Consider the following 9,731-nt stretch of genomic DNA (forward strand, 5'->3'; position numbering starts at 1 on the left):
GGAGACCTTGATTAGCTCTTAGCAGCTCTGCCACGTCTAGGCTTTGGGATTTGGGGAAAATCACTTAAACTCTTTGAGTTTCCTTTTCCTTTATTTGCAAAAAAAAAAGGGGGGGGGTGTCTAATGATGCCTACCTCACCAGGGTGTTGGGAGAGTTAGATAAGCACACAGATGTACCAAGAGCACTGGGTGGGCCAGTACAGCCTGTGTGGAGGGTCTCACCATCACTCTCTGAGGTGTTCCTCCAGGCTCTCTCCTCCGTCTCTCTTTCCTTTTCTTATTTTTTTAATTTTTTGGCCCCACAGTACGGCTGGTGGCATCTTAGTTCCACAACCAGGGATTGAACCTGCATACCCTGCATTGGAAGCGCAGAGTCTTAACCACTGGACCACCAGGGAAATCTCATCTCCCTGTCTCTTTACATTTGGCCCATCTCTCTTGCTGTGGCCTCTCGCTGATGCTGAATTACTGATGTTTCTCAGGGATCCTCTTTGGCTCTCATTTCTAACCACTCTGCTCTCACTTCCTCGGCTGTTTCAGCCACTCCCACGGATCTCCCCTCACCTCTGCCCCCTAGGTCCAACCCTTACAGGCTCCCTCTAACTGGAGGTAACAGTTTTACCATGTTCAGACTCACACGCTATTCTCAAAAGGGAGTCTCTTCTGTGCTTCCCCTCTTGTTCGCAGAATCACCACCCATTCAGTGCTCAAGCTGCAACCTTAGAGTCACCCTCCGTTTCTCTCTTGCCCCCCATCCAGCGGCTCACTAGGTCTTATCAATCTGCCTTTGTGGGCTTCTCTCCGTCTCCTTTGAGGCTACCCAAGTTCTCTTTCACCTGAAACACTGCAATGATCTTCTGTCTCCGCACCCCCCAGCCTCGCCTCCCTCACCTCCACCTCCTCAGCCGCAGCAGCGCCTTTCAACAACACAGTTACATCCCATCGCTCTGGCTTTCCATCCTCAAAGAGTTCCACAGCTTCTGCAATAAAACCCACGCATCTAGACATAGCATTCTGAATCCTTCCCCATCTGATGCCACCCTGATTTTCACAGCCTCTCCCTCTGGTTCTTTTCCCCTTCGGACCTCATATTCTAGCCATACAGAACTGCCACTGGCTCTTCAAATGCAGCCTGCACCACCACTTGCATGGTCCCCAAGCTTTTATCGAGCAGGCCCCTCCACCTAGAATGCCCGCTAGATGCCCTCTACGTTCCTGGAACGTTTTACCACGGCATCAGTTCAGCACTCCTCTGTCCTTGAGAGATGGTGAGCGCTTTGAAGGCAGAGGCTATATCTTAGTTCTCTTTTCAGCAGGTGCCTTTGAACTTAACCTAATTGATTAGTATAGGGAAAGGACTTAGACATGAAGTCCTGGTGTGACTCCTGGCTGGGGATGCCAACCATGCTGCAGGTGGGCCGTCACTTACTCCACCTCCCGCCCTTCAAAGATATCACCAGTTCATCACAGTCCATTTGTTTTTTCTCACTGAGCCTCAGAATCTTTCTCAACATGGTGATACAGAAAGCCATTTTCCAATGCAGTTAGCCTTACAAAGGAAACCTGTTTGTTATCTTGGCAGGTCTGAGTCACAGCCAGAGGTCCCCATCTATTCTTCTTTTCCACTATTGGCCATCCTGGTCTGTGCCATTTACCAGGCATGGGAACGCCAATCAATCTCTTCGTCTCTCTAGGGCTCTATTTCCTCACCTAAGGAGGCAATAAAACCTTCCATTGTGTGGTTGGGATTACAGAAGTTACAGTTTCTGAAATCTCTATGGCCCTTATGTAAATATAAGGTATTATTATTAGCCTACTTTGCAGATGAAAGAAAAATATCTACCAAATTAGAGAAACTAAGGCTCAGAGAGGTAAAGTAACTTGCTAACGTTTATATAATGGCAAAGCTGGACCTCTGTTCTCCAAGCCCGGTGGATCTTTACTCATGGTGCCTCTCCATACCCCCTCGGGCTTGATGGTGCTCCAGCTCCCTGTCTTATCTGTCCTTTCTGCAGGGTAACAGTGCTTCATGGAGTAGGACTTCCTATAGCCCTGGAATTGGAGGAGGCTTTCAGCCCACCTCCTTCATCCTACTTCCCTATAATTCCTAAGGCGAAGCTCCCTCCAAACCCATTCACCCTGCCAAATGGTAGGAAAGGTGTTCAGTGAGGGATGCCCAATAGAATCCAGCTCCTCCATCATGCTCTGCAGCCCTTTGCCCTCCTGCTCCCCCACCCCCGCCTTGATGGCTCCAGGCAGCTGGCAGGCTGTTCAAAGCCCAAGATGAGGGGTAAAGCACAGAGCTGTTTTGAAATGCATCTCTGAAGAGAGCACACTGGATCTCAGTTAAGTTCCTTATGTCTTCACCTGAAGTTTCTACCCTCTCAGAGGGGCAACTGAAGTACCAGGCTCTACCAAAATCTATAAGGACTACGAAGTGTGGCCAGGGGGAAGTCTTGATAGGAACTGAGAATTCTCCTGGTGTGCAGGCTACAGATGAGCAGGAAGTTGTCAAGAAGGGTGTGCAGATCCTTGTGATTGGCCAGGGGGTGACTGAGGCCAGGAAGGTACCCCCATTAGCTGTGGAGTACTCAGGAAACAAGGCACTGATGTGCAGGTCCAAAGGACGATAATGCCTTGCTTACCCAAGGTGTCGGGGCGGAAGTGGTCTCCATTCCCCCTGCTGATGGAGCCTTAAAAGAATAAGTCACTAAGCAATGATCAAACAAATTTTGTTTAAAACTTTTTACAGAGCCCAGGATGCCAGGCCCGAGGAGATAAGGTTTCTGGGGTGGAGGCCAGGGAGCCACTGAGCTGTCACCAGGTCTGCCACCAGAACCCGGGAGACCAGAGAGAGGCCAGGTTGATGGGACTGGCTCCTTAGGGTCCTGGGACCAGTGTGACCTCCCACCTGAGAGAAAACAGGGAAGCTGACTACCTCCTGGCTGAGGGTCCCCTTCTCTATCTCCTTTCTTGTCTGGGACCTTAGCCATTGTGTGGCTAGCCGGTGGAGGCCCCAAGAGGCAATGTAAGCAGTGGAGGAGGCATGAGCGTTACACACAGTGTGGAAGCACCCTCAGGAGAAGCTGCCAGAGGGGCCTTTTATCTGTTCCATTTCTTCCAGGAAGGATCATGCTCCCCTTCCCAATCAGAAGGATCATTTCTTTTATTTTAAATTATTTATTTATTTGGAAGCTCTAGGTCTTAGCTGCAGCATGCGGGATCTAGTCCCAGACAAAGGCTGGAACCCGGGCCTCCCTGCACTGGGAACATGGAGTCACTAGACCATCAAGAAAACCCCAGGAGAATCATTTCTGAACTGCTTCCTGACCAGTGCAGCGTTCATCTTGGTCACCTCCTCAGTGCCTAGTACAGAGCTTTGGCTAAGTAGTTCTTGGCTTTAAAAGAACCCATAGGATTGATAATTGTACATCTCTTTTCCCTCCCTCAGGCCCCCTTTCTGGCGAGTGACCTGCTTCATCCTTGGGAAGCCCTTCCTCCGAGTTTCCCATGACAGTGTCAGCCTTTGAACAGCGGAGGGCGCTGACTCGGTCTCCCCATCAGCCTTTACTCCAGGCTGAAGACCTGTCTTCTCTCTGGTTTCCCTCTGTGCTCACTCCGCACTGCCCTCAGCCCACCTCCGCCAACACTCTCACGTCTCTATATCATGAGGGGGCAGTGTGGCAGCCAAGGTCCACAGTGGGTACACAGGGAGCCTCAGTGCCAGAAATCCAGAGTCTTCAGCAGAAAGCAGATCTTTCTTTCATGGCGGGAAAGGAGACTGGCAGAAAACCCCAGACCTGGACCCCAGACGGGGCCCAAGTCAGACAAGTGGGGCCCAGAGCTTCTCCCGGGACCAGCCAGGTCCTCTTGGGGAGCCCAGTGCTTCCCTGTACCCACATGACCAAAGACAAGAGGACTGAGCTTGGGAAAAAGAAAAGTAGGAAAAGGAAGATGCAGTAAAGTGGAGGGACCCCAGCTCACAAGCTCCTAGGGTTACAGGCAGCAGAGTGTGTAATAAGCTGCCCTCTGCTGCCCTCTCCAGCATCAGTGTTCTTGGCCCTCCACGTGCCCCTCACACACGGCCTCTGATCTCCAGCCACACTAAGCTGCTCCCAGCGCCTGAATGGGCCATGCTTTCTCTAACCAACAGTTCTCGGCAAGCAGTGGGGCCTCTTCCGTGAAGCTCCCTTCCTCTCCCCACTCTCCTCGGTCGGTCTCTACCCCTCCTTCAAGCCTCAGTGTGGATGTCAGTTTCTCTGGGAAGCCCTTCTGGATGCCCATAGCCTCGCTGTGAGTTGCTGCCCCTCGTCCGTGTCCCCGTGTGCCGTGGACTTCCCTGCCTCAGTCCTTACAATGAGCCAGGCCGTGTGCTGTGTGTTCACACACTGCATCATCCTATATCCTCCCTGGGAGCTGGGTGATGCCATTGCCCTCATATGAATGGGGGGAACCAGACTCGCCCAGGAGGACCACTAGTGAGGAGGAGGTGACTGCAAGGTGAACCCAGGCCCACTGAAACCGAGGTCTGTGCTTTTCCTTTGACCGCTCTACCACCATGGGGTGTTGGCGTTGGGAGGCCCCCATGGTCATCTTGTCCAATCCCCTCATCCCATCGAAGAGGAAGCCAAGCCCCAGAAAAGCTGAGTAACTTTCCCACAGTCACAGAGCTGGCTTGTAGCACCAGAATCAGAGAATGACCCTGACTTTCTTCTTCATCCCAGCCTCTCTCTTCCTACAAGATCTTTTCTTGATCCTCGGGTGCTGAAGGGCCAACCTGGGAGCATTAGCCACTGAGGTTTCCCCTCCAACCACAGCCCCAGCCCAGGGTGTGCAGTGTGCCCCGCCCATCAGCAGGCCTCAGGAATCTAACCCAAACCCTAACCCGCCCTCCCACAACAGCAGCTGGCCCAGAGATAGACCCAGAAGAGCTGGAAGAAACAGCAGATAGGGGGCCCATTAGGAGAGGGCAGACCCAGTGACACTCTCTGTGGGGTTTGTGAAGCTGATCAAGAGAGTTTCTCTGAGACAGCTGGAAATCACGCGGCCTACAGGGGCTCTGAGCCCCTTTGAAACTGTCTCCTAGATGCCCCCCACCCCCGCCACCTCTGTTCAATAGGAGACTTAACCAGGCCTCTCTTTCTCAAGGGGAGTGGGTCGTCCACCTCTCTCCATCCTTCCCCTTTGCCTGGTAATCCCTTACACCCAGGAAGTGCTTCCCATTAAGTCAAAACTGACCTATTGCTGCCTAAGCAATTTCCTCTTATTTTCACCCTCGATGGAGATGGAACCCCATAGGTGCCCTGAGCTTCTGATGTGTATTCAGGAAACTGACCCACCTTCCCTGACGCGTGTCCTCGACACTCCCTTTCCTTCTCAGGTCTCAGGCATGCAGAACAATCCTGACCCTCAGACAGGAACCTAGAGAAGGTCTACTGTACCCTGGGAGGGAACTGCTCCATTGTTCCCCAGCTATCCACTTATTCCTCATCCACATTCCTTGTTTGAGTAGAAGTTGGGGGGCAGGGTGGCACGAAGATATTGACTAGATGCAGAACTAGATTCAGAGGTGGCTTCCCCGAATCCCTCCTCTGAGCCAGAGTGCTGCTGGACGGGCTGAAGATTTTGGCCAGGCCCCCTTCTCCAACGGGGAGCATTTGAAGGGGCACTTGGAGAAGGAAGAACCAGAGAATAAAGACTGGGGCAGAGTGTTCATGCATGGAGGAAGACAGATGAATCACGCAGCTTAAGCTGAATCTGGTAGCAAGCCGGGGAGCATCCAAGATGAGCAGTGGGGTGAGGAATAGAAGGGTCCTCCTACTGGTAAAGATTTCACCAGCAATGCAGGAGACCTGGGTTTGATCCCAGGTCTGAGCCACCAGGGAAGCCCATGAACACTGGAGTGGGTAGCCAATCCCTTCTCCAGGGGATTTTCCTAACCCAGGAATCAAACTGGGGTCTCCTGCATTGCAGGCAGATTCTCTACCAGCTGAGCTACCAGGAAAGCCCATAGATCCTTATACAGACATAGGATATTAACAGGGAAGGTCAGAGTCAAGTGTCATGGACTTAAAATCAATACAGATCTCAATCCCTAAACCCTAGCCCAGAAGGCCATGTGGCTTCTCTCTCCAGTGATCCAGTCAGCAGCGGGAAGTGGGGCTCATGGGAAGGCAGGAAATGAAAGGAGGTAGACTCACCCTGCCCAGAGGCGGTCAGAGGTCAAGGTGACCTTTCGAAGTTCCTTCTAGACTGAGAATCCCATTTAAGCTTCTCGTACCTGTTTTTTACCCCCTCTACCACCCATCCCAATATGCCCTGACTCTTCCCAACAAAGATGGGCAAAAGATAGCTCTGATAAAATTCCACATGGACTAGGTCATCCGAAGAGGTCAAGAGGCAGACAGTGCACGTGTGTGTACTCAGCCCTTTCAGTCATGTCCGACTCTTTGCGACCCTACGGACTGTAGCCTGCCAGACTCCTCTGTCCATGGGATTTTCCCAGCAAGAATACTGGAGTGGGTTGCCATGCCCTCCTCCAGGGAATCTTCCTGCCCCTGGGATCGAACCTGAGTCTCCTGGGTATCCTGCACTGCAGGTGGATTCTTTACCACCAAGCCAACCAGGAAGCCCCTAGGCAGACAGTGACCAACACTGCTCCCTCCACAAAAAAAAAAAGAAAAGAAAAACACCAAGCAGCATTCCAGAATAGAGTCCAGTCTTGCCACCTGGATATATCATGTCAGCTGGTCGGAGCCTTCCCGTAAAATGGGGACATAATAACGCTCCCGTCTACCTCACAGGGTTGTAAGAGGCTGTGACCAGGAGTGCACTGGGGGGGTGCAGAGGTGGTCGCCCTGGGTCTGGGCTGGGGCGGCTTGGGGTTCATCTTCCCCACACTGCTCCATTCAGTGTCTCGCTAAGCCCTGGGGCCGGGGGTCCTGGGCCCACCAAACCTCTCTGTGGGCGGCGAGACGCGGGGGGAGCCTGTTCAGAGTTCAGCGGAGGCGGTGTCTGTGGTTAACAGGTAAGCAGGAGCGGTCTGGAGCAGTGGGACATTTCCCGCCTCAGGGCTACATTCTTAAAGTCACAAGTGCAAACTTGTTATAACCTGTGTTGGAGCAGCAGGGGGCAGCGAGGGCATGGTGGGGGGCGGGGGACCGGCGCTGAGCTGCCCGAGGCTGGTGAAAGGGGCGCAAAGCGGGTGGAGGGCGGGTGTGCAGGTGCATATATGCAAGTGGGGGGTGGGTCGGTGCGCCTGAGTCGGCCTGCTGGGTCCAGGCGCCTCCTCCGCTCAGACGTGCGGACGAGAGCGTGTGTGGGGCCGCATACAAGAGCGTGCGCCTGTGTGTCTCTGCATATATGAGTCTCGTGGTGGGAGAGGGAGGAAAGGCGGGCAGCCACCAGCCGCGGTGGCTGGGCATGTGGAGCCAAGGAGTGGGCAGGCTGCGTGCCCCTTCCCCTGGGCCGGCCTCATGGAACCTGAATTCCAAGTCCGTCCACAGACTGCCCGGCCCCGCCCCCCTGGGAGCCGGGGCCACTCCCTGCCGGGTGCCCATCTCCCCAGCCTGCCCAGGGAAAGGGGAGGGGGGATTGCCTCCTGCCCATCCCCCCTGGCCTTGGGCTCATTCCCCCGCGCTCACTGGGCCCTCTGGACACTGGGGTGGGTGGGGGTAGTGGTGGGGGGAGGCTCTGAAAGCAGGTGACTGTTTGGGGGAACTCGGGGACAGAGCCCCCATTGTGCCCGCCCCGGAGCCGCCTCAATGGAGCTCCCGGGCACAAAGGGGCTTTGACAATGGGCAGGACATTAGTATGCAGGGCCAGCCCCTCGGCCCTCTCCCTGTCCCACAGCCCAGGGGAGGAGGGGGGCGCTGCTGCCAGCCTCGTGGGTGGAGGCAGGGGATGGGGCAGGGCTGAGGCTGTAGAGATCTTAGCCCCCAAGGGCTCCCCTGGGGGCACTGCCCAGGAGACAGGGGAAGGAGACAGACCAGGGCCCCCAAACCTGCCACTTGTCAGGGCTCTCCAAGTGGAAAAAGCCAGGGGGACTGGGAGGAGGAGGGGCAGTGCTGTGGGAGACCAGGATCCTTCCTCCCAGGCTGGACTCTTGAAGAAGCACGTGGGCAGTCTGAGCCCACCCACTTTTTGGCCTCAGTCTTCCCATCTATTCAAGGGAACTGTGTGGGTGGGAGAGGCAAAACCAAGCAACAGGCAGGAAGGTCTCAAACCTCAGCCTGCCATGTGTCAGAGTCGCCAGGCTGCATGTGGGTCCTGACCGTCCAGAATCCTTCTGCTCAGGGTGTGTGCCTGGAGTTCGGGGTGTTTAGGCTTCAGACAAGGTAGTGCCTGCGGCTCAGCCCAGGGGGATTTGGCTGATAGAGGAAGAGCCGGAACTAGCTCCCCTCCACCCCTGCCCCCACCACCACATGTTTGTCTGTCTCCCCCATCCGCCTCATCCCCTTCCCCAGGCTGTGGGAAGAGGCTTCTCCTCCTGGCCAGGGACACCCCCGCCTCATCCCTCCTCCACCTGACTAGCACCTTTGCACCAGCCCTGCCTTCCCAAGGTGCGAGCACTGCCTGTGGCTCCACAGGACAAAGGGCAGGGTTGGAGCAACGCGGAAAGGCACCCCAGGGCTGGGAGACTGAGAGGGAGTGATGCTTGAGAAAGGGCTGCAGGCAGACAGCAGGAAAAGGGACACCCCGGAGAAGCAGTGTTGCTGATTACAGACTTCCTCTGCCCTGGGTCAGGAACCCATAGGAGAGAAGGTTGGGGCCACTTTACAGAGGTGCTCACCGCAAGGCACAATGGAAAACCTGGGCTGAGGAATGTCTTCTCCTGGCTTGCTTTCTCCTTTTGCAGTTGCTGTTGATGTCAGGAGGTCCTCCCTGCTACCCGCCTTCCTGCTCTGCCCTTAGCCATGGATGGCACACTTGGGATTACTGGGGGAAAGGTAAGGTCTGCTCCCCTCTCTGAGCATCTTGAGTTTTTCCCTCCACTGAAACAGTCTGATGGGGAAAGTGCAGGACTAAGAATTAGGACTCCTGGGTTCAGGCCCAACAACCCTGTTAACTTTTTCTGGGACCTCGCGCAAATCACTTTTTCTGTCTGGTTCAAGAAGCCCACATCTGCAACATGGGAAAGGTCAATTCTGCATCACCCTGCCTTCTGGGCCCATGGGCAATGGATTCAGGGACAAGGCTCTGGGATTTACTAAGAGCTCATATTATTCAGCATTATGTTAGGCCCTTTTCTAGCCTTACATCATCTAATTCTCAACAATTCTAAAAACTAGACACTATTTAAAAGTTCCATTTTATAGACGAGACAACTGAAGCCCAGAGATGTTAATAATTTGCCCAGGCTTGTACAACTAGCAAGTGGGAGAACTGAGATTCAAGCTCAAGCAGGTAGTCTGTCTCCAAAGCCCACATGATGAATCACTGCCCCGTACTGCCTCCCTAGTGAAAATATTCAGAAGACCATGGGCAGCTGAGAGAAATCAGCCAGAATATTCAGATCACTGAGGGCTTTTCCAAACCTATCTTCATAATAATGCTAATATGTCATTTGCTTTTTTTTTTTTCACTTTCATTTTCTCATGGGTGTTCAGTAGAATTTTCCAGAATCAATGTGATATTGTAACCTATTGAATGCAGAAGCAGATATGAGATACCAACTGTCTTCTGTTAAGCCAGATATCACACAGATTTGAGACAGTGAGACAGTGCCACTT

The 9,731-nt window shown here is 53.8% G+C and overlaps 1 pseudogene; it reads left to right on the plus strand.

Moving 5' to 3' along the window:
• Window positions 1–2,357: 2,357 nt before the first annotated feature.
• On the plus strand, window positions 2,358–2,633 carry LOC138987290 (mth938 domain-containing protein pseudogene; annotated as a pseudogene).
• The last annotated feature ends 7,098 nt before the right edge of the window (window positions 2,634–9,731 follow it).

This window comes from Bos mutus, chromosome 3 (assembly GCF_027580195.1).
Source record: "Bos mutus isolate GX-2022 chromosome 3, NWIPB_WYAK_1.1, whole genome shotgun sequence".
In the NCBI taxonomy this organism is placed as follows: domain Eukaryota; kingdom Metazoa; phylum Chordata; class Mammalia; order Artiodactyla; family Bovidae; genus Bos; species Bos mutus.